This window comes from Pseudonaja textilis, unplaced genomic scaffold, assembly GCF_049901715.1.
Source record: "Pseudonaja textilis isolate UNSWEBS1 unplaced genomic scaffold, rPseTex1.2 PTEXSCF30, whole genome shotgun sequence".
NCBI classification, from domain to species: Eukaryota; Metazoa; Chordata; class Lepidosauria; order Squamata; family Elapidae; genus Pseudonaja; species Pseudonaja textilis.
Genome location: NW_028262883.1, coordinates 19841 through 45054, shown reverse-complemented (window position 1 = coordinate 45054; position 25214 = coordinate 19841). Strand labels below are relative to the sequence as shown.

Sequence of the window (25214 nt, the reverse complement as noted above, 5' to 3'; positions counted from 1 at the left end):
CAGGGCTGGTCTTCGATGCTCACCTCCACGTGTACCTTTCGGGCATCCATGGTCGATGAGTGGCCGATGACGACCGTCTGGTGGGTTTCTTCGTGCCGCTGTGCTTCGCTGAGTCATCTGCTGTGGCCGTCGCAGCTCCATCGGCTCTTGGTTTGGCGGTCTCGGTTTCTGGGGGGGTGCCCCCTCATCGTCGGGGGCTGCTGCCTTATCGTTGTGGGCTGTAGTTTTTCTTGTTCCAGCACACCTTGGCAATGTGCCCCCGCTTCTTGCAATGCGGGCAGATGGCATCGAGAAAGCGGCATTTGGAGCAGGGGTGGTCGCCGCCACAGCCGGCGCAATGGAATCCCGACTTACATCCCTTCCGGTCCCACCGGTTGCGCTCAGCCTGGAGCGGGTGGATCTCCTCTTCCTCATCATCGATGTCAGATTGGGGGTCAATGTCACTGTGATGTGTGGTTGTTTCTCAGCGGCTGGCTTCTCCGGGCCTCGCTGGTGCCGGGGTCACTTCGTTGCTTGGCGGTCGTTCAGTTGTGTTCGCCTGCCGCATCCGGGCTGCCGATTGGCAGGTGGCCTCGGCTGCAGTTGCCTCGGCGAGGGCGTCGGTGAGGGAGATGTCACCCTTGGCCATCAGCCAGCTCTGCAGTACGGGGTCTCTGAGTCCGAGGATGACTCGGTCACGTAACGCCTCGTCCAGATCGGCAAACCTGCATAGACCCCCTAGGTTCCTTAGCTGGGCCACAAAATCACCTATGGTTTCGCTCTCGCGCTGATCTCGCCGGTAAAAGTCGTGCCTACAGATGAGTATGGACACGGCAGGGGCATAATGGCAGCGCAAGATGGGCTCGAGGTCAGCCCAGTCCATTTCTTTTACATCGGCGGGCTTTGCCAGTGCCTTGGCCATCTTGAATACCACGGGGCCGCAATCTGTCAGGAACATGGCCCGTTTCCTCTGCCCATTGGCATCCTTGAGATTGCTGCATTCCAGGAACATCTGGAAGCGATCGGTGTACGATTCCCAGTCCTCGGTGGCTGGGTCGAATGGAGGGGTGGCGGGGTGCTTCTGGCCATCTTGTGGGTTGTTGCGCGCCGTTTGCCACGTGCTGGTTGGTTCCTCACCTCACGATCCCACCTTCATCGCCAGTGTTAGATCGGGTAGATCGGTTCACATGGACAGGCGAGACTCAGGAGTGTACATTCAGCTCTTTATTGAAAGTTAAGAATAGAACAGAATAGGCTTGCGAGCCACTTGGCTTTATACAGCCGGCCGGCGGCTCGGCAGCCAATGGCAGCGCTTTGAATCTCCCGTGATCGGCTCGGCCAATCGCAGTAGATTCTTAGCGCTCCAATCACAGGAGTTCAGTCAGCCAATCATGTTGCGGTCCGGGTGGACCAATCAGAATGCGAGTCTTCAAGAATGTTAATACAGAACAATGTCAGTATTCCAATTAAACCCTCCAGACAATTCAAAACTCTGAGACAAAGTCCATCAAAGTAAGAATTTATTAGAGGAGTCATGTTGGCACATCTGGGGAAAACCCAAATCTGAATTCCTGCATTTCCCCCCCCACACACTAAAACTCACACCCTGCCCCATTTAGTGGCTCCCAGTTCACATTAGCCAATCAACCCCTGTCTCAACTGCCGCCAAGTTCCAGTCACTCCCAGAAGCCAGCAACTTGTCCTCAATCTCTGGCAAAAGAATGCTGTTGTGGCTATACTCCCTTTGCTACTCTCCCATTCCCACAGCCTGCCCATCCCCCACTGTGGCAACCCAAAATCTGAATCAAGATGGATCCAGGGCTGACACTAGCCATATTATTTTTGTGATATGGTCAGTGAATACTATTTAGTTTTGTGTGCCACAGGTTCCATACTGAGTATTCTTCCTATTGCCCCTTTGGGTCAGTTCAGTTTCCTGTCATTTTCTTACAAGAGCATGTTCAGCAGTTCACATGTATGAGGGGGCACCACATAGGTTTCATAATGAATGCAATCTTTAACAATCACAAAAGGTTAAAGATAATGAACTTTAAAATGTGTCTCTGTGTGTGTGCGCACGTGCGTGCGCGCGTGTGTGTGTGTTGTAGGTTCCAATCTAGTTTGGTCACCAGAAACAAAGGTTTACTTTTCCTAGCTTTTAGACTCATGCTGGCACCTATCCTTGGGAAACTTCTCTCTTTCAGAATATGTGGTTTGGGCTATTCAATGCATAGTATTTATATGGTGCCTGGTGGTGTGTGGCGTTTTTGTGAGATGTTCATAGCCAGCTATTAAGTCAATGGCTGTTGTTTCCTTCAGCTGTCAAGTCCTCAACTCCACATTGGATATAGATTCAACCAGGACACACGTTCAATTGCACAGCTACTAAGATTGTTGGCCAAGCAGGTACAAAAATAGCCAGGGAAATGATTGAAGCCTGAGAAACAGGGCCTTTGTCAGTCAAAAGGAATGGTGATTTATCACCAACTTATAACATACTTAAGAGCTTACGACCTGACAGCACAAGGAAATACAGCCAATGAATTAAGTACAAAAATTCCAAATATTAAACCTCTGGTCCTGATGACCAACCCAGATTGCAACATTGTCCTGGGACACATACATTTGTCTTCATTCACATGCATGTGTATATGTGTTGGTGTGTTTGATTGAAATATTAAAAGGATGTATACGGCTGTTGAAAGGCTGTAAAATGCCTTTCTTCTAAGGATTCGGTTTTCCTGCTGGGAGCGCTCCAGTACAAGGACACAGACAGAGACAACTACTTGGAAGCAGGTTCCTTTAATTTTCAGGAAGGCAAGAGATAGCAAGAAGTCTGGCGCTTCCTGGGGCTAGCCATCTTTGTATAATAAACTCCTGATTTTTATACCTTTTCTCCTTTTTGTGTGTGAGTGCTTGTGTTTGTATTTCTTAATGTTTTAAATCCTGTCAGGGTTGTCTTTATTTCCGCCAGAGGGTAAACTCTGTGGGGTGGTTTGATTGGATTATCAGTTTCATCCTAATGTTTTCTTATATTTGTTTGGTGGCAATCTCCTGTCTGCTATGGAATTCATTTCGTATCTTTGTCTATTTGTTTTGCTGATTTGGCATGACCTTTTGTTTGTAAGGGATTTCTTTTCTTGTTTCCTAGCTTTCTTAATTACTTGGCTTTTGTCTAGGGGGCTTCTTTCAATACCTTTTATCAAATCTCTTTTCCTATGCAAGTTTGTTTTATGGCTGGCCTGATGTTCCCTTTGGGCTTTTCCTGCTTGGGTATCACCACTGTCCTCATGAAGTTCCCTTTCCACAATCCTTCATTTTTTTTTTTTAAAAGGGTGGTCTCTGATTGAATGTCTGGGTATACTTGTTATTTGTGATCAATCTGGATCATTATCAGCTGCCTGTCTCCCTTTAATTTTCTTCTGAGAGGGAATACAGGCCTTAGGCAGCTAAGGCAGGGTGGTATGCATCGACAGAGGCAACACATGAGGCTCCAAAGACACAAATGGTGACTGTGGTTGTTATAAGGATTTTGAGCCAATGGAAATCTGGCATCCATGAGAAGAGCCATGAAAAGTCCAGGAATGATTGCTCCTGACCAATATTCTGAGATAGCTCTTTCAGGTGGTGGATGTCCCTCCCCTACGAGTTCTGAGGTTTTGTCCAGATTGAGGCAACACATCCTTGGAATTTTTCGCAGCCATAGTTATGCTTCAAGAGAAGGAAGCCTGTTGCTGCCCAATTCTCCAAGGCAGGGTTTCTCTGACCTCCCTCAGTTCTCCGTTAAGGGCATCCAGGGCATGGGAGGTCGAATTCTGCTTACTGCCAGGGTACATGCTAGTCTATTCAAATTTTAGAATTTTGCACTGCCAATCCAGGTACCCCTACCAAGGATATTGCCAATGAGATGTATTCTGGTTTTTGTGGGAAGGGAGACTTTGGAATCACAGTCTGAGTCTAGGGTTTGGAAGGCTCTCCTGTGTCGTCTCTGTAAGGATGGCATAAGCATGGTTAACCTTCCCAAGGTGCAGGGGCCATTTGTGGCATTTGCAGGAAGGTATGAGTAGGCTTAAGCCACAAAGGAAAACCATCCTGGTGGGAGCTTCAGGTAACTATATGAAAATGATATGGTCTCTGTATAATTGCATTTTAGTTCTGTGTTGCTAAGACTGGTGCATTCTCAGACCCTAGGTGTGCTGCACCAGTGACATTATGATTTCCTCCTGCTAAGCAAAGCTCCTTCACTAACATTCCCATATATTTTCCTTTCTCTGGGATAAGCTTTGGTTCCAGGAACACAGTTGCTTGTGTTACAAATGTTACAATTATTACAGAAAATAATAATAATGCATACATATATACAGAATATATTGCATTTCATTTTCCCCATTGCTTGATTCCTTTCTTCCTTCCTCCCCTCCTCTTTTTTTTTAATAGCAATGTAAAAATGTAAAAGGTCAAGTATCAAAAATTATGAGTAAGGTATGGTTAAAGTCCTTTTGTTAAAAAAAAATACGATGAAAAAAGGTTTTAAAAAAGTTTATAACTCAGCACCTAGGAGTCCAGTTTTGTGTAATGCAACATTTGCACTTGGTTCCTCACAGTGGTGTGGTTCAACAGTGTTGAAGAATGCTGCAAGTGTCCATTGATCTGTGTCCTGATCTTTCTTGAGTTTGATGGGTGGGATTGATTGTGGTGGAGTCTGACCATGGTCTATGACTGCTGGCTTTGCATGTGTCCAATGTAGCCAAAAGTCTCATTCTGCAAACCTTTATGGCGGTGTGTGTAGTCAGTAAAACTTGGTAGGGTCCTTTCCACCTGGGTTGTAGAGGGGAGGTTCTGGTGAAGAAGTTGATCCACACCCAATCTCCTGGCTCATATGGGTGCAGGGCTTCTTCCAGGGGTAAGGTCTGTGTCAGCGCACTCTGGATCCAGAGGGTTTGTAGTCTCTTTTTCAGGGCTGTAAGATAAGAAGAGAGAACCCTATCCCCCCTATCTGAAGCAAAGGGAATGAGGATCTAGGCTGAGAATGAGGATCCTAGTAGGGTATGGGGGGGGGTGACCAAAAAGGATCTCAAAGGGGGAAATACCTATATCTTGTCTTGGTCTGGTTCTGAAATAAAAGAGGGCAATTGGGAGCACTTGTGGCCAAGAGAGGTGTGTCTCCTTTAAGTAGTCCCACTTCTGATGTATCCCAGCCCCATAAGGAGGGTGGCAGGCTTTTTAAATCTTCATGAAGTCCTGTGTTGCTGGTTATCAGCATGATTGTCTTGTGTGTGCCTTTTCCTGGGATTTCCAATTGCAGCCCCTGTTTTCCACATGTTATGGTAACTCCCATTTTACACAGGAGATCCTTCCTGTAGAGACAGTGGGGACTGGGGCAAATAGTAAATGCATGGTCTACTGTGAAAGGTCCTAGTTCTACTGGTACGTTGTGGGTAAATTCTACAGGGGATTATTCCTTCCCCCTCCCATTATGCTATCCTGAGCCCCTTCAGCCACTGAAGCTTTATATGGTGGTTCAGTAATGAGGAGGTGGCTCCAGTGCCAACTAAGCAATTGTATTTCTTTCCTCCTATAAGAATGGTTACAATGGGTTCCTCTGGGCCATTTTCTAGGGGGATAGCCAGCCCTGCTAAAGGTAGCCATGAATTCAGTGCTTTCATTGTCATGTTCTAGTCAAGAAGGGGCAAATCTTGTTCTCTCCTTTGCTCCCATTGATGTCTATTATTATTTATTGAGGAAAGGAGCACTGGGTGGTGCCTGGTGACTGAAACTTTGTTGCTCAGTGTAATGGACTGGATTATTGGCGGCCTCATGTTCCTAGGTGGTGGGTGATACCGGTTGCGGGGGGGTTGTTGCCTACATTGCTTGCTGAAATGACCTTCCGTCTGCACCTATAACAATGCTGACATTTGCCTTGCGACCATCCTGCTTTATCGCAATGCCAGCATTTCTTTGAATTATAGGGGTTTTACTCTGGCATTTGTCTGGCATCATGTTTCATTACAGCAAACATTTTTTAAGTCTTCCTGTCTTTCTATTCATCTCTTTCTATCTTTCTCTTCCTCTTTCAGCTTGTCTCTTTGATCATAGACAAAGTTAGCAATCCTGGACAACTCTGCTATGTCTAAGGTTGGCCAGTTAGAGGTGAAGCGGTGGAAATGTTCTTTAATATCTAAGGTGGACTGATCCACGAAGGTTGAAGCTAAAATCCTTTGGTCCTTCAGGCAGCTAAGGTATAGGTGGGCATATGCAGTAGCTGCTTCTGACAGGCGGACCCAAAAGGCATCAGGGTTTTCCTTTTCCCTTTGTGTTGTTTCTTTTGAAATTCAGACTAGTTTAAAAGTTTTTTTTTTCTTATTTCCTCTAGAGCTTCTAGTAAATTATCTTTTGCTCTAGTGTATTTGTCCCATTGATTGGTATCATTATAATCCCAGTCAGGGCGATATATTGGCCCTGCAATGTGGGCTGGGGCTGCCTGACCAGGGATAGTTGGTGGTTTGGCTATTTGGTCTGTTTTTGTTTTTTTTCCAAACAGTTTTAATAGTTCATCTTTCATTAGAAAGACTTGTAACAGCAGAGTCATGTCACCCCAGGATGGATTATAGCTGTCTATGATAGATTTCAGGGTTTTAATAACTGTTTGAGGATCAGCCCTGAAAGCTGGGGTATCCTTTTTCCAGATGACAAGGTCAGAGGCAGAGAAGGGAGTGTGGGTAAAAACATGTTCTAGTTGTCCCCTATTTCTGCCTGGCACTGCCTTGCTTAAAGGGGAGCCATAATCTGTGCCTCAGTATTCCCTTCCCTGAAATGGGTTTCAGGCTTTTCTTTCTTTCTTTTTCTCGGTCAGGTCTTTGGTCCTAACAATTTCAGCCTCAGCAGTACCAATAGGGTATTTGGCTGGGCTTAATGCATGTTCTAAGTGCTTTCAGGGTTTTATAATCTAAAGTACCACTATCAGGCCAAATTTGTCTACCCATGTCATCTCGCAATAAAGCCCACTTTTTGCTAGCCCACTTTTTGCAAATTCTTTTCACTTCCAGTTAGGACAGGCACTTGCCTTTCGTCCCAAGCCTCAAGTAATTTATCCAAGGGTGTCTCTTCCATTGCCCTCGAGCTACAACTTCCCATATTCCCTACCTGATGTGGGGATTACTTTGGTTTAGCCGGCTCCCGCCGTCAGTTTTCAGACAAAAAGGTCTGGAAAGGACTCTGGTTTCCCTACACACGAGTACGGGCCCCTTTCTCGTAGGGAAACTCCGCCGTCAGTTTTAAGACCCCCTAAAAACGGGATCTTGGAGGACCGTCTGCCCCTAGCAGCACGGTGCACGGGCCCCTTCCTACACTCCGCATCAGTTTTCAGATCTCCCTTAAAGGTGGGGATCTGGAAGGACCTGCTCTGCTTTGTAAGGCAAACTAATTCCAATTTTGTTTGCCAGCAGCCGGTACGGGCCCCTTCTAAATGCACAGGGCTTTACTTATGGGATGCACTGGGACTATTTATTCTGCTTTCTATTTATTTCCCATCAACAGTTCCTTTCTCAGCCACTCGGTTTTTCTCTTACGCCTTCATAAGGACTCACACTCTGTGATTACCTCTATGCGTTCCCAAATCCAGCCGGTCACGGCTTGTTGAGCTAGCAGCTGGCTGGGGGTGCGGCTGGCAATCACAGAGGAGGTGAGGTCCCACTGTTTCAGCAGAGAAAACCCACACTCACACACCTGGTACACTCACGTCTCCACTCCCTCCCTAGTAAGATTATAAATTTGAAGTGGTACTCACCTGCTTTCAAGCAGCTGTTGAGCAGAAAAGCCCAAGGACTCCCTTTACTACCCTTATGCCTTCCGGGCTGGGTCCGTGGATGTTTTCCTGGACAAAGAAGGTCCATGCCGGCTGGGTTTGGATCTGCGGGGCCCGGTCCGGTGGCAGGGTTGGCTGGAAAACCTTCATGGTCGCAATTGTTGAAAGGCTGTAAAATGCCTTTCTTCTAAGGATTCGGTTTTCCTGCTGGGAGTGCTCCAGCACAAGGACACAGACAGAGACAACTACTTGGAAGCAGGTTCCTTTAATTTTCAGGAAGGCAAGAGATAGCAAGAAGTCTGCGTTCCTGGGGCTAGCCATCTTTGTATAATAAACTCCTGATTTTTATACCTTTTCTCCTTTTGTGTGTGAGTGCTTGTGTTTGTATTTCTTAATGTTTTAAATCCTGTCAGGGGGTTGTCTTCATTTCCGCCAGAGGGTAAACTCTGTGGGGTGGTTTGATTGGATTATCAGTTTCATCCTAATGTTTTCTTATATTTGTTTGGTGGCAATCTCCTGTCTGCTATGGAATTCATTTCGTATCTTTTGTCTATTTGTTTTGCTGATTTGGCATGACCTTTTGTTTGTAAGGGATTTCTTTTTCTTGTTTCCCTAGCTTTCTTAATTACTTGGCTTTTGTCTAGGGGGCTTCTTTCAATACCTTTTATCAAATCTCTTTTCCTATGCAAGTTTGTTTTATGGCTGGCCTGATGTTCCCTTTGGGCTTTTCCTGCTTGGGTATCACCACTGTCCTCATGAAGTTCCCTTTCCACACGGCCACACATCTTTTTTGCATAATCTTGGACAAAAGGCTACTTTTCCATAGTACAGACCTTAACCTTAGTTCCTCAACTTTTAAAAAGTTCACTTAGCATTTCACAAACATGCTTCTTTCATCATTGCTACAACGCATTGTCATCTCTCTAGTTATCAAAAGTACTGTAATTAAAGTAACAGGTCAATCCTCCAGTGGCTCTCCATCTGCTTCTGGAAGAAATATCAAGAGCAAATACCAGAAGAGATATAAACTGAGGTTAGCTACATTTACATTCACAACCAGTTTGCTGTTTCTGTTGACAAATTCTTAAGTCAGATCTCAATGTAGGTAGCAGTTGTTCTGCTGTCTAGAGGATAAATTTGAATCTAGACTTCTGGCAACAACAACACAGGAAAAGCCAAATGAATAGGAATGTTGGGAATTATTGCTGTATTACTGCTTCCAGAATTGGTCATGAAGGTACAACTTTTAAACTGCACTGGAGATGAATCCCTTAAAATTCCACATGAATGGTACCAGAAGGGAGAAATTCTCACTGGTGGATTGATGTCCCAAGTACATTACTTGTTCCCTGAAATTAGTTTCAATAGACACCCTTCTATGGAATCAGTTGACATCCCATTGTAAGAAATCATTCTCTTGCCTGATTTTAATCTGATCTTGCTCTCTACTTTCCATTTCTGTAAAACTCAGAGGTTCAATCAACATGTGTTACAAAATAACAATGCATGATGGCAATACCCTTAATAGCAGCTTAATAAATAGAAGTAATATATTTATTCTACATCCAATACTCTAATTTAAGTTAAAAGGACAATAGACCAGGGCAGGCTGATACTGAGTTCAGAATGGAATTTAATATCCAGTTGGAAAAAAGCATTAGTCCTAATTCACCATAACATAAAAGGCTCCATAATATTTTAAATATATCTTTTTCTATCCTCAAACTTTCCTTAGACCATTAGAACCAGCAATGCACTGACTGCAGAATAAAAAATAATTTCCAAAACCCTGAGGAAGCAATTCTTATTAATATCGTGTCTCTATTTTTTCATATATTGATTAGATAGTTGAGCTCCTATTTCAAAAAGATCCCAGAGCATCTTACTTTGAACCTTTATAACAGCAACCCAAAATGCAACAGTTCACAGCAATAGTAGAAATGTGGGTTCTTCTACTCACAGTCTTCTCTTAAGCTCTTAGAGCAGAAACAGTTTGGTGTGGAAGAAAACATGAACTTCTAAATATATGGCTCTTCGCCAGCTCTATATTCCTCATCATAAAATCTTATGTAATATATATGCATAAATTAGTTCCACTCAGCTCAGATTCTAATGGAAAAATCAACCTATTGTATTTTTTCCTCCTCAGTAACCTCTTCAGAGCTTTGGGTCATTTCTTCTGGAGGATTTAATGTTTATTGCTATCCAACATTTTGTCTCATTTCAAAGAGCAAAATGTTTAATTTTTACAACGCTGATTACCCTTAATCTGATTGTGAATGTTTTTAAAGAATGAATTAAATGAAAGTTTATAGAGGATTAGAACTTTCAGGGAATGTTAAGATCAAAATAACCTTCCTTTTCCAAGGATGGGAAGAAATAGGAATTCCTATTTCTGTAGACCTCCATGACAACAATTCAGATATTTCAGAATTGAAATCCTCCTGTAAACTCTTTCATAGTACCTCCAATTAATCTGTAATACAGTAACTCATCACTTTGTAGTCAACTACATAGATCACCCTTCCTTTAATTTGTATCACAGTCTATCAAAGTTTAATTATCTGTTAAAGAATTCAAATAAATACTTTATATGAAGATATGAATCTTGAATTTTAAGAGAGAAATTGTGACAATTCAGCAGTATCTTTAATGTGCAAAGTCTACAAAAGCAAAATTGAAAAATATTTCATATCATTGTTTTTTCTCACTGGATAGCTCTTTGGTAGCATAATGGATAGCATAATTTTCTTTTGAAGCAAGTCAATTTATTTGCAGTGTGATAACAAAGTTCTACCAGCACATCTTGGCTTTAGTGTTTGCCGTGAAAGACATCAACAAGGACCCTCACATCTTGCCCAACATCACTCTCGGATTCCACATCTATGACAGCTACTCCGATGCACTAATGACCTATCGTACCACTCTGGACCTGCTTTTTAACTTGCATAAAATTGTCCCCAATTATATTTGTGGGACTGAAAAGAAAATTGTAGGAATCATCGGAGGGATGAGCCCTGAAACTTCCTTACGTATGGCAGAAATTTTGCAGCTTTTCAAGATTCCACAGGTTGGATGCATAGATTAGAAGGGGTAGAATTGTGGAATTACTACTATCACACAGATTATAATCTCTTGATTTTCCCATCAAGGAACATGGTTTATCAGATGTAGAATTTGACTAAAAAAAACAGTATTGACTAACCTAGATTTCATTTCAGTATATGGCTACTTTCAAAAGTTGTGAGATGAATCCGCACTTTAAAAAATTTAGGGCATATTTGAAACTTCATGATTATTGAGGCTATCATTACATGCCTCACTGATTTCAATTTGTATATTTTAAATATAATATATGTAAGCATATGGGTTTAATATTTAAAATTTGGAGGACAACATATGGAATATTAGGTACAAGGAAAAGGGTTGAGATAGATAGATGGATGGATAGATAGATAGATAGATAGATAGATAGATAGATAGATAGATAGGTGGGTGGGTGGGTGGGTGGATGGATGGATAGGTAGGTAGGTAGGTAGGTAGGTAGGTAGGTAGGTAGGTATTGAGAGAGAGAAAGATGATAGGCAGAGAAGTAGATAGGAATGTATCAAAACAGATAGCTTTTGCAGAAATCTCTAAACTAAATGAAATTATTAAATTTTCATATTTTTGAAGTGGTTTAAATCAATAGAAAGAGTTCACTTTCGTTATAAATACCCTCTCTTTCTCTCATCCCTCCTTTCTTTACTTTAGATTTCATATGGCTCATTTCAATTGGTAGCGACTGATGAATCGTGTTTTCCCCCTTTTTATCGCATGGCCCCTGATGAAGCTCTCCAGTACGAGGGTTTAGTCCAGCTCCTCCTGTGCTTTGGATGGAAATGGGTAAGATTTGTCATTACAGATGACAAACATGGAGAGCATTTCATCCAAATTATGGAACCCATGCTCTCACAAAACAAAATCTGCTCCGAATTCATCAAAAGGGTTGACAGAAATTTCCATTTTTATGAACCATCTGACATGGTTGATCGATGCGTAAGGCACGTTAATTTGTTCACAGAGAAAACAGGAAATGCAGTGATTATACACGGAGAAAATATAATCTTTATGTGGTTGGCCTCAACTCTACTAGCATCCCTGGTTTTTGGTTCAACAACTTTTGATACTTCACAAAAACTTAATACACAAAAAGTGTGGATCACAACGGCACAAAATGATTTCACATTACATGCCTTCCAAAAGGAGCTTGATATACAAAGATTTCATGGAGCCATTTCCTTCTCAATTTCCAAAAAAGAAATTCCAGGTTTCCAACAATATATACAGGCTATCACCCTTTCTGGGGCAAATCAGGATGGCTTCATAAAAGATTTTTGGAACCAAGCTTTTAGCTGCTCAATACCAAATAAAGATGCTCCTGAAGATGGGGAGTGTACTGGAGAAGAAAGACTGGAGGACCTTCTCGCACCCTTCTTTGAAACCAGCATGCTTAGCCATAGTTACAGTATCTATAATGCTGTCTATGCTGTGGCTCAAGCCTTGCATGCTGCTCACACAATTAGGACACATCAGAAGGTACAAAAGGACATGGATCAAATACAATCAAACACAATAGAAGCCTGGCAGGTGAGATTTCCTCTTTCTTGGTGCCCTTTCAAAATATTTTCCGTAGTTAAAACAGAGTTCCAGGACATAAAGACTCTAGATCTTTGTGGGTCAGCTATCTAAACACCATAGATGTTCATCTTTATTCAACATTCATACATTATCAATGTTGGCCCATTGAACATACTGTCTTTTGTTAAACATCTCAATTTCCCTCTTTCCACATCAATTCAACTGGTCTTTAATCTTTTTCTGCCTTTTTTGGCTCTCTGGTTTTCTTCCCATTGCTTCTTTTTACACTTATCTTAAATTATCTTGCTGGAATGTCTCAAAACAAAATCACTAAGTAGCAAAATATATTTTAGTATCTAATGGGCTTATAATCCAACAATAAGAACTAGTGTCAGGGTTCTGTCGGATGCCCTAATTAAACCATGAGTCTTGAGCCCAGCTTCAAATGAAATCCAGTTATTTATTAGGAGCAATATGTCAGCACATACCCGAATGAAATCAGCTCTGACTCATGTAATTCACAGCCCACCTATTACCCCCCTCCCCCAGGGTGTGTCATAAATCACATTCTCCAATGGAGCACTTTCACAGGCTGTGGATGTGCTTCTGATTGTAGCTCCCATGCTGCTCCATCAGTTTCCCCCCCCCGCCCACCTATGGCAGCTTGAGAGCAGACCAAGAATAGAACTGAATAGAATAGAATTCTTTATTGGCCAAGTGTGGTTGGACACATAATGACTTTGTCTTGGTGCAAATACTCTCAGTATACATAAAAGAAAAGATACATTCATCAAAAATCATAAGGTACAACACTTAGTGGTAGTCAGAGGGTACAATAAGCAATCAAATCATACTAGGAAATAGTTAATATAAATCGTAAGGATGAGACTTCCAGATTGAGCCCTCCTTGCTGACAGACTGTAGATCACGACTGTCCGCGGCTCTTTCGTTGTTCCATGTTCTTTTGTTGGAGAGCCCTGATCATTGCGATCAGGCTGAAGCTGCCTTGGAAGGGCAGTGGAGTAAGGGGAAGCCACCAGCCAGGTTGAAGGGAGACGCATCTCCCCTTCTGGGCTTGGTCTTTTTCCCCCCAAAGATAACTGAAGCGGTGGTCCAAAATGTCCACACTGAAGAGGAGGACTCAGCTGGACTAAGATTTGTGCAGGAGTGATGAAAGAGGTGGATAACATTTGAGCCAGGACAATTGGGCAAAACAAACAAAAATTACCCCGGAATTAAGGTAACATTGAACTTTTAAGAAAAGAAAAGTGAGTGGTAAAAATACAAAGGGACAGGAAAAAAACAAGAAAATAATTTTAACAGCTAAGCGGGGTTTCAAACTGGGAAAGGAAGAAGCCTGAATCAAAGACTTAATTAAATTGGATTAAAATATTTTGGCAATAAATAAAATAAAGCTGGACTTAAGATTGTCAAAAAATAATAATAATAAAATTTACAAATTGGAGACTGGATTGCTCTGGAATACTGAGGTTTGAAAACCCTAAATAATAAAATAGGGGGGAAAGGTGAAGACTTTGTATAATGGAGAGTGCCACCTTTTGACAAAAACTTGAGCTCAAACAAAAGGGAAAGCATCCTGTTTCTGAATGGGCTTGTGTGGATATAACACTAAAGAAATATTGAAACAAAGTAAGAATCTTAGAAAGTGAAAGCAGAACCAGAATAAAGAAAAAAGCAAGGAAAGACTGACTGTGGGATTGATTGATATTTTTGGTATAGACCCTGGGAGGGAATAATTGAGAACTTTAGAAAATTGAAAGAAGAAAGGAGGAAAGTAAAAGTGGTTTCTTTGTGGACTTTAACAATCATAAAATACAAGAGTGTGAAATAATGATATCTCTTTGGGAATTAAAAATGGAACTTAAAAATATCGGAGAATTACTACAGGAAAGAGGCGAATCACTTTACTCTGTGTTAGAAGAAATGGAAATGGCGATTGAAGAACAAAAAGAAAGAACTTTCAGAGGAGGAGGAGTCGGCTCAAGGAGAAGCCATCTTAAATAGACAATTAACACAAAGAACACTGCAAAGATGAGGAAAAAGAAGGAAGGCTAAAAAGTTGATATTTGAGATGGTAATCAAAAAGGGGAATACCTGTGAAATCAGGAGAGGTAGAAAGGTGCAGCAGAAAAGGGAAAAGGAAGATATCAAGAAAGAGAGGGATATAAACTGGAATGAAAAAAGATATGGGAAAAAGTGGGGGAGGAGAGGCAGTAAGAAACAGGTGCAGGGAATAAAGAAACACGGAAATAGTAAAATGATGAAAAGAAATTGTTTTTATAGAGATAATGGCTGATGAATTAAAAAGGGGATTCTGCAGGGTGACAAGGAGTAACAAGAATATATTTGCAATTAAAAAATACTTAGAAAATAGGATAATATAGATTATTAAAGGAGGGATAGATATTGATAACTCTTATTAGATGAATATACATTTTTATCTTTAAAAGAAAAGTTAAGGTCTATTGAAGAAATTGTAATAATTGAAATGAATGTGAAGATGTTTAAAAATGAGGTCAATATCTGTGACCAGGAATTAAATAGTCAATTTTTCCCTTTTACTTTTTTGAAATTAGAAATAAAATTATGTGGGGGGAAATATATTGCAGAATCTAAATGAAAATATGCAATTATTATTGTAACTACTTAAAAATAAAGGTTTATTGGTAATTAAGACGACAGAATAAAGGTATATTTTAACCACTGAGGTGTCACACTCAAAGCAATAAAAGGGGGGAAACCTATGCTTGTTTCTTTCTCTCTTGTGTTAAAACTTGTATTAATCTAGAATTTATAGAAAGAATGTGTGATGAAAAGAAAATATGACAGATTAAGGAACTATTTAAATTAATAAGCTAACACAGACTATTAAAAGAAAGGAGAGACATTGGTAACCTTTTTTATTAGGCAAACATATATGGTTATTTTTATTCTTAAAATAAATATTAAAGATTATATCTGAAATAACTGAAATGAAATGAAAGGATGCTTGGATTGAGATTAATGTAAGAGATTAGTAGTAATTTGCTTGTTTTTCTTTTTTCTGAAAGTTTGGAATGGAAAAGGTAATAATAGAATTAAGTATGCATATATGAATGTATAGCTATTGTCATATTTGAATGTAAAAGTAATGATCCAGAAATATATTGTCCACTAAAAAGACCTTTTTGTTTTTATGTGAAAAATTGAATAAAGTTTGTTATATATATATATATGTGTGTGTGTGTGTGTGTGTGTGTGTGTGTGTGTGTGTGTGTTTGTATGGCATTCAGCTTTGTTCTGGTATTTTCCCACGTCATTGTAGTTGTGCTTTTAAAGTTATAGCAACGTTTCGGCAGAATCTCATCTGCCATTATCAGGCTTCTGTATAGTGTTCATCTGTGACTCAGACTTTTATAGAGGTTTCAGATTTAATTTTGGGGCAGCCTATTGCTGTGCCAGAATGGTTTTTTCTTCATCCTGATTGGTTGGGAGTCTTGGTCTGTGTTTATTGGTCTTGGAGTTTGCTGTGTTCTGCTTGATTGGTGTTTCTAATATCTTCTGTCTGGTTTTTGGTTCTTTTTGTATCTTGATTGGTTGGCAACCTTGTGTTACTTTATTGGAGGCCTTTAGTGCAGCTTGGCTCCGGGTAAATGGACAGCTATCATTACTTAGGAAGCTAGATTTCATCTGGGTGCCTGGTTGGGGTGTGTTTGAGCTGGAGGTATCAGGGGGGATCTGTTTGTGCCCAGATGTTTGCCTGGCTTGTGGTGTGGAGATATTTTTTGTTTGTGAGTGCAGGCTTCCAAATGATTGGCAGTCTGGTGGAATCATCTCTTTTATTCATGCTTTCTGGTCTTTTTTCGATTTCTATGGCTTCTCTGTCGATTCTGTGGCTGGGGTTTTCTATAGTGGCTAGGGTTTTGGTGCCATTGAAGTTGATGCTATGACCTGTGGCTTCCATGTGTTGGACTAGTGAGTAAGTGTGTTCCAGCTTTTTGACTGCATTTTTGTGTTCATCCAGGCGGGTACTTATTCTTCTATTAGTCTGTCCAATGTATGTGGCTGGGCATGATGCACAGGGGACTTCGTATATGCCTTGGTTTTCCAGGTCAATTTTATCTTTGGGGTTTCTAAGGATGACTGCTATTTTTCTGTCTGTTTTGAAGGCAGTCTTGATGTGATGTCTGTGTAGTACCTTACTAATTTTGTCTGTAGTACCTCTTATGTAGGGCAGGACAGCTGTTCCATAGGTCTGTTCATCTTCTGGGTCTCTATTATGTCTCAGTGTGTTTTTGTGGATCAAGCCAGTGATTTTGCTTTTGTGGAAGCCGTTGGCTGTCAGTACTTTAGTCAGGGTGCATAGTTCAGTCTTAATGTGTGTCTTGTCTGCCAGGTGTTTGGTTCTAGTAATTAGTGTTTTAGCCATGGAGTTTATCTGTGCTGGGTGGTGGTGGGATTGGGCGTTGAGGTAGCAGTTAGTGTGTGTTTTCTTCTGGTATACAGTGTGTCCTAATGTGCCATCTGTTTTTTTTTTGTAGATTAATACATCTAGGAATGGTAGTTGTTTGTTCGTTTCCGTTTCCATGGTGCACTTGATTTTGGGGTGTGTGCTGTTTAGGTGTGTTAGGAAATTGTTTAGGTTTTCTTTTCCATGGGGCCAAATCACAAATGTGTCATCGATGTATCTTAACCATAATTTGGGTTTGTGGATAGCATTGGAATTCAAATCCAGAGCCCTGGCCAATGAACGCAGATGAAACCTAGCTTCCTAACTAATGATAGCCGTCCATTTACCCGGAGCCAAGCTGCACTAAAGGCCTCCAATAAAGTAACACAAGGTTGCCAGCCAATCAAGATACAAAAAGAGCCAAAAAACAGACAGAAGATATTAGAAATCAAGCAGAACACAGCAAACTCCAAGACCAATAAACACAGACCAAGACTCCCAACCAATCAGGATGAAGAAAAAACCATTCTGGCACAGCAATAGGCTGCCCCAAATTTAAATCTGAAACCACTATAAAAGTCTGACTCACAGATGAACACTATACAGAAGCCTGATGATGGCAGATGAGATTCTGCCGAAACATTGCTACAACTTTAAAAGCACAACTACATTGATGTGGGAAAATACCCGAACAAAGCTGAATGCCATACATGTAAGTACCTGCGAAAACTTAAGAATATATATATATATATGTATGTATTTGTTTTCTGAGGTTCTCGCGGGTATTTGTATGTGGATCTTTGGTTGTTCGGGCCCCCACCCAATCAAGTCCCACCCCCACTGGCAGTTAAAAGGAGGAAGCAGCTGCAATCTCCATTACTCTGAGAAGCACAGAGCCGGAGACAGAAGCCTGAAGATGATGAATGAGACTTCATCGAAACGTTGTCTAGATACTTCGAATCTTACGCGGGAGAAAACCCGAACAACCAAAGATCCATATATATGTATATATATATACACACACACACATACACACACACACACACACACACACACACACACGCACACATATATCGTAAGGATAAAAGCCAATTGGGGGCCAATTGGTCAGCACAGACTTTTCAGCAAGGAGTTATCTTATTTATTTTTATTTATTTGAGTTGTCAATTGCTTACAAGATAATAGGTATAAGTATATATAGAGTTATGAACATGAAATGGATACATATAAGAAAAATAAAGGAAACAATAGGACAGGGACAGTAGGCACATTGGTGTGCTTATGCATGCCCCCTACAGACCTCTTAGGAAAGGGGTGAGGTCAATAGTAGACAGTCTAAGGTTAAAGTTTTGGGGGTTTGGGGAAGAAACCACAGAGTCAGGTAGAGTATTCCAGACATTGACCACTCTGTTGGTGTGGTTAACCTTGAGTTTGTATCTATTGTGTTCTCTTGTGTTGTTATGGTTGAAGCTGAAATATTCATTGACAGGTAAGTCATTGCAATGTATGATTTTATAGAGCATACTTCGATCAGACTGAAGATGGCATAATTCAAGGTTTTCTAAGTCTAGAATTGCAAGTCTGGTGGCATAAGGTATTCTTCGAGTAGAGGAATGGAGAACTCTTCTTGTGAAATATTTCTGGACTTTCTCAACTGTGCTAATATTAGATACGTAATGTGGGTTCCAGACTGATGAGCTGTATTCAAATATTGGTCTAGCAAATGTTTTGTATGCTCTAGTTAGTAGTGTGATATTAACAGAGAAAAGCTACATAAGATTAGGTTAACAACTCTTAATGCCTTTTTGGCTATGTAGTTACAGTGGGCTCTAGCACTTAGATCATTTGAGATGAGTATTCCAAGGTCCTTTACTGAGCTTGGATCATCAACAAGGTCTTGACTATTCAGCTTGTATTTTATTTTCTGATTTTTTTTGCAAATATGTAAGACAGAGCATTTATTTGTTGAGATTTGTCTGGCCCTGGTGCTTTTCCTGGCTTGTTTCTGTGAAATAGATCTTGCGGTTCTTTTTCTGTGATCACCAGAGGTTGTGAACCCAATGGGTTGGGGCCAGTTACAGAAGGCTTTGCTGTTGTTGCTGTATTTGAGATGGGTGTTGTGAAGACAGGTGGCTGTAGTTTCCTTTCAAACCTGTAGTAAAACACATTCAGGTCATCTGCTAGTTGTTGGTTTCCTTCTGCCTGGGAAGGAGGTTTGCTGTAGCCAGTGATGTTTTTAAGAGTTTTCCACATGTTTCCTGCTTCATTTGTTGAGAACTGATTCCTTAACTTTTCAGTGTAGGTTTTTTTTGCTGCTGTGATCTCTCTTGCTAATATGTTTCTGGCCTGATTGTATAGCATTCTGTCACCTTTTCTGTAGGCTTCCTCTTCGGAACGATGAAGCTGCTTAAGTTTAGCTGTGAACCAAGGTCATGAATGTTTTACAAGTTGGCAACCAGACTGTTTCAGTCTTCCATATTTTTTATTGCTGGGAAAGAAGCACCAAAATTTAAAAGGGAGTGCTTTTGGGAATTGTTGTTAGAAACATATCTGTTTCTTTCATCCTTATCCTTTTACTTCTGTAAGCTTCACTCATTTCTGCAGAGAATGTCCTTCAACAATAATGCTGGAGATGAAATTAAATTAAATGAAGAAGGAGTCCTAGAGGCTGGATTTGACATTGTAAATTTGGTTACTTTCCCAAACAACTCCTATATCAACATCCCAGTTGGAGAAATAGATCCGCAAGCTCCTCCAGAAAAAACCTTCTGCATACATCCAGACAAAATCCAGTGGCATCATGAATTCACTCAGGTACCATAATATTGACTAAAAGAACCAATCTCATATACAGTGGCTTTTCATATGACTAGCCTTTTCTTTAGTCCATAGATAGAAACTCGCTCCTAGGATCCAATTACATTGCAGCCCAATCTTTGTCAAAGATGTGTGAAAAACAAAAGTATTGGACTGTTTAATGATGGATAATCTAATTCTTTAGAATTTCTGACCTTGTAAGGAAATTTGCTCTCAATGAATGGGAGAAATACAGTTCCATGCCCAGATGTTTGTCTCTCCAATTGGAGGAAATGTTGATATCTAAACCTTCATTCTCAACAAGTAAATCCTATGTAGCCACAGTTCAATGATATAAGTAATGCTGCCAGAGGCAAAGTCTTCAATTCTTCTAAATAAACAACAACCCCAAACTCTCAGCTCTGTTCAAATCTTCAAAGTTATAGATTCTTTCCATTAATTGTCAGTAAATTGATTGTCAGTTAGCCAGATGTTTACACTGGATTTTGCATTGTTATCCATCTATTGATTATTTCCACTTATTTATTTATTTTTATTAATTCATCAGAATATAAAATACAAAGAAAATGAAAATAATGGGAAATTAAGGGAGGAAAAGGGAAAAGGAATAGATGTAGGATAGAAAGGGGGAAAATGTGTTGACTTCTGACTCCTTTTAGCACAGTAGAAGATAATAATATAACCTCAACTTTTACTTTTATACAATATATACTAGACATTTTTACAACAAACCAACCTAACCAGCAAAACCAAAATCAAAGTTACATTTTTTTCCACCAAAAGCACAAAATCCAGAAGTAATTTTCAAAGACAAACAAAATTAGATATATTCTTTTCTTTGAATAAAAGAGTTAATTTAATCATTTCTACTTTTTTTCTTTTTCCTTGGGAAATAATACATATTTCTGTTTGTACTTGTCGATCTTTATAAACTATTTTCATTTATATTAACAAAATTTACTTTGCTCTTTCCAGTTCTTTAACCTTAAAGGGGAAAACCTTTTTATTAACATTTATTTTAAAACTCCAGCCTTTTCTTTAAAAATATTATTAATAAAATATTCATAAAAATATTTAAAAATATTTCTAAAATCAATAAATCAAATGCATCTTTTGTTACTTCCGCCTAGCATTCATACTTCCAAATTCAATTTCAATAATATTTTATAAACTCTTGGAATTACTCGAACATTGCATTTGAGAAAAAAAAATTCAGAGCCACTTTATAAAGACAAAACTACATTATGGTTTTCTTTCAATTACATATATCAGAGTTACAAAGATCCTTCCTAACTCCAATTGACTCATCATATTTAAGTCACTCCTCCCAGCTTATCCTCATCAAATAAAACCTTTTTCTTCTCTGGAATGTCTATCAAATTCTCAACCTGGTTAATATCTATGAAAAAAATTCCCAAACTTGTTGCCTATGGAGATTCTCAGTCATCCAGGTCATAACTGTCCCAAAAGTGGTTTTTCAAGAGGCAACTGGACTTTCTTGGGGTTTTTGGAAGATATTTTGCTTCTTATCCAAAAAGCTGCTTCATTTCTGACTGGATGATGTAAATGGAAGGATTTATACTCCTTGCAGACAGCTGGTCATTTGCATTCTTTTAGAGAGTTGTTGAGGCCACTTGGAGGTTTTTCTATGTCATTAGTATCACCTGAGTAGTGCAAATGGGTGTGGAGCCTCTTGGAACTGTTGTTACAACACAGTCCTTTCAACAGTTCCAAGAACTGTTGCACTACCCTGCCAGATTGCACCAGCCATGCAGATATGATGGATGACAGGCTGGGCATCATGGAACTAGGTCCTGTGCCCTGTAGGACTTTATAGGTAGTAATCAGCAACTTGAATGTGGAAGAATATTGGAAGTAATCAAACTCTGGATATAAATCTGGGCTGTAATTCATTAATTAATCTTTGGTTAATCTCAGAAGTGGGGTTCTACCAGTACGGACTGGTTCTATAGAACCAGTTGCTACGATTTTGTGCAGTTCAGAGAATCAGCAAATTGCACCACTGTCTCACCCCACCCCACTCCACCCAGTCATTCCTTATCTTGCATGTGCACCAACCAACTTGTCTGCATTGTGCCTTTGCCTAATTTTTGGTAAGTTGCTATTTTTCATTTTTTTCCCCCAACAATCAGCCGTTCCAACTATCAGCTTTGCCATGTGATTTGGATTAGCTAGAAAGCAGGAAATCATCAGATTTCTTGCTTTCTAGCTAATCTGAATCACTGTTCTACTGCTTTGCCTTCACCCAGGAAGCTTCCCTGAGGCCCAGTCAGGGGCAGTATTCAGGAGGTTGAAGGGAGGAGAAATATCCTGAGAGCAGAGCTGAACCTTCTTGAGGACTGAAGCTTCTATTTTTCAGTGCAGACTCAGGCAGCAGATTGCAGAAAGGTAGATCTGTGAGTGAATCTGTGATTCTGCAAGCAACTCTGGCTGCCTGCTTTGCCTAATTTTGGGTAAAAGTTGCTCTTTTTTATATAAAAATATTCAATATTTACGTAAATATTTACCATATTTACACACAAGCCATGCCCAGCCAGTCACGTGATCACCAAGCTATGCCCAGTCAGCAAGTCATGCCCACCCAGTCACATGACCACTGAGCCACACCTACAAATTAGGCCATGCCCACGGAGCCGGTTGTTAAGAGATTTGAATCCCACCCCCCTGGTTAACCTAATAAATTATGGTTAAACCATCTGAGTCTGCTTCACGAGATGGCTGGCTCTCAAATTTCTCATTCATATTCATTCGCTGGAAGTAAAAACAAAAAGTTAATTCTGACCTCTTTGTTTTTTGGGGGGATAGCTGCCTCCTGTCTCATTATGTAATGATCCTTGTCCTCTTGGAAAAATGAAGAACAAGATTGAAGGGCAGAAATTTTGCTGCTATGCTTGTGCTCCGTGTCCAGAAAAGATGATATCCAGACAAATGGGTAAGATTCATAACATCCCAATGGAACTTTGTCTGAAAGGTCTGCAGCCTAATTAAACAGAATCTCTACAATATTATTTCAGTAATTATTCAATATTATTGCAAACTTTACTGTTGCATCTCAAGGCAGGAAAAAGAAGAGCAGTCCTGCAGCCCAGCTCTCTATACTTAAAGTTGAATCTAACTCAAATGATGTGGCACTTCCATGAAGCAAGGAAGGATTAATAGGACACTTCTTGTTCTCCTCTTCTCTAGTGCAGGGCTGTCAAACTCACAGCCCGTGGGCCAGATAGGTCATGTGCTGGCCACTCCCATGCCCAACTTAGCAAAGGGTTAATAAGTCATGATGCATCACTTGATGTCACTGTGATGATGTGAGTTCAACACCTCTGTTCTAGTGCTACTGCCTGTTTTCCAGGATCTAAAGCTTCTCCTTTCTCTTCTCCACTAGATGACAGATATTTAGAAAATAAGGCATGCGATTCCCTTGCTCAGAAGTGCTACTAAATGTAGTGTACTCCAATAGGCCAAAAGGATTGTAATATAGGAAAATCTAAATACTTTTTCACTTCTGTATTCTTTTTTTACATGTAGGTTGAATAGAGAGTTACAAAAGGGTTTATAAAATTTCTTATTTGCAAGGAAGTCTAGAAAAGCAATCCTGAAACTTAGGAAAAGTTTGATTCTGTTCAGAAATTATTTTCTTCTTTTCAGACATGGAGTATTGTGACCGTTGTCCAGAGGATCAGTTTCCAAACCAAGCTCATGATGACTGCATTCTAAAACAAAGAATTTCCTCTCCTTTGAAGAACCACTGAGCATTACTCTGGTTTCTCTGGCTCTTCTCTTTTCCTTCTTTACAGCTTTAGTATTTACAATCTTCATTAAGCAACGGGACACTCCCATTGTCAAAGCTAACAATCGCAACCTCACCTACCTTCAACTTATCTCTTTGTTCTTCTGCTTCCTTTGCTCACTTCTGTTCATTGGACATCCCAATAAGGCCACTTGCCTCCTCCGACAAACAACATTTGGCATCATCTTTACTATTGCTATTTCTTCTATTTTGGCCAAAACCATCACAGTCATTGTAGCATTTTTAGCATCAAAGCCAGGAAGCTTATTCCACAAATGGGTAGGCCAAAAGTTGGCCTATTCTATTATCTGGTTCTGCTCCGTCATTCAAGTAGCTATTTGTGTTGTTTGGCTGAATACATCTCCCCCATTTCCAGATTTGGACATGGAGACGCTCTTGGGAGAAATCATAGTTGAATGTCATGAAGGCTCCATCACCATGTTTTACTGTGTCTTAGGCTACATGGGCTTCTTGGCCCTTCTCAGCTTCATTGTGGCCTTCCTAGCCAGGAAGTTGCCAGACAGTTTCAATGAAGCCAAGTTCATTACTTTCAGCATGTTGGTTTTCTGCAGCGTTTGGCTGACTTTTGTCCCCACATACCTGAGCACCAAAGGGAAATACATGGTGGCTGTGGAGATCTTTTCTATCCTGTCTTCCAGTGCTGGTTTATTGGGATGCATCTTCATCCCCAAAATCTATATAATTATATGGAGGCCTGAGCTCAACACTAGAGACCATTTAATACATAAGAAATAGAAAAATAAAAGGACAAGATCTAATTTTGAGCAAGCAATTTCTTGTTAGATCTTATTATCTATCTAATAATTAACTGGATCTGTACATACAGCCATCTCCAAAAACAGAAATAACTGTGTTTCCCTGAAAATAAGACCCAACCAGAAAATAAGTCCTAGCATGATTTTTCAGGTTCCTTCATGATATAAGCCCTACACCAAAAATAAGCCTCAGTTAAGATTGTCAACCGTCAACATTGTGGTTGCCCTGGAGGGAAGTGTCAAGTTCAGCTTGATGTTACTCACATTAGGGGTTGCCAATTGGGGCCTGTGGGATGGACCAGGGAGGGGTGTCCTGGCTGCCTCTTGGGGATTGAGCCTCCCCATTCTTCTCTTAGGGAAAGGTAGGGCTCCTAGCAGTTGGGATGGTGGGTGGGAGGCTAATCCCTTGTGTCCAGAGTAGCTGGAGAACAAGGTTCGATGGCTTTAACCAAGCATGCAGGGTCCACGGCATGGCACTATCCCACAACCTGACTTGCCTAGCAACATGCCTTGCCTCAGAGAGCACATGATTCATCCCACTGGATTGTGCTGTGTGGATGCCTGCCCTGGCACAGATGTGGGCAATCAAAGACAGGTGGGTGGACAGAGTGGGAGGGCGACTGGTTAGCATGTCTAATGGGGCAGATCATGTGCCTCCTCCTCATGCCTCTGCCTCTGCCTGCAGCTGTGCCACTGCTGGTGGTGGTGCTGTGAGTTGATGCAAAACAGATGGCAGTGTAGGAGTGGCACCATGCTGCAGCCCCTGCAACCTTGGCCCCTGAAATCTAACCTTGGCCCCCCAGCTCCACTGCAGATGTGGGATGAGCATCCTGCCCACAGCCATACCCGTGAGAGCTCCAACAAATGGGAAGGCATGAGCTCCAGTCCCCAAGAGGAAACCATGTCTTTCCTTCCCACTCGACCCTGCCTGGGCCCCCACAGACACCCCCTGATCTGAGC

At 40.8% G+C, this 25214-nt stretch overlaps 1 pseudogene; it reads left to right on the top strand.

The window, feature by feature from the left end:
• Window positions 1–11599: 11599 nt before the first annotated feature.
• LOC113452000 (vomeronasal type-2 receptor 116-like) lies at window positions 11600–24234 on the top strand (annotated as a pseudogene).
• The last annotated feature ends 980 nt before the right edge of the window (window positions 24235–25214 follow it).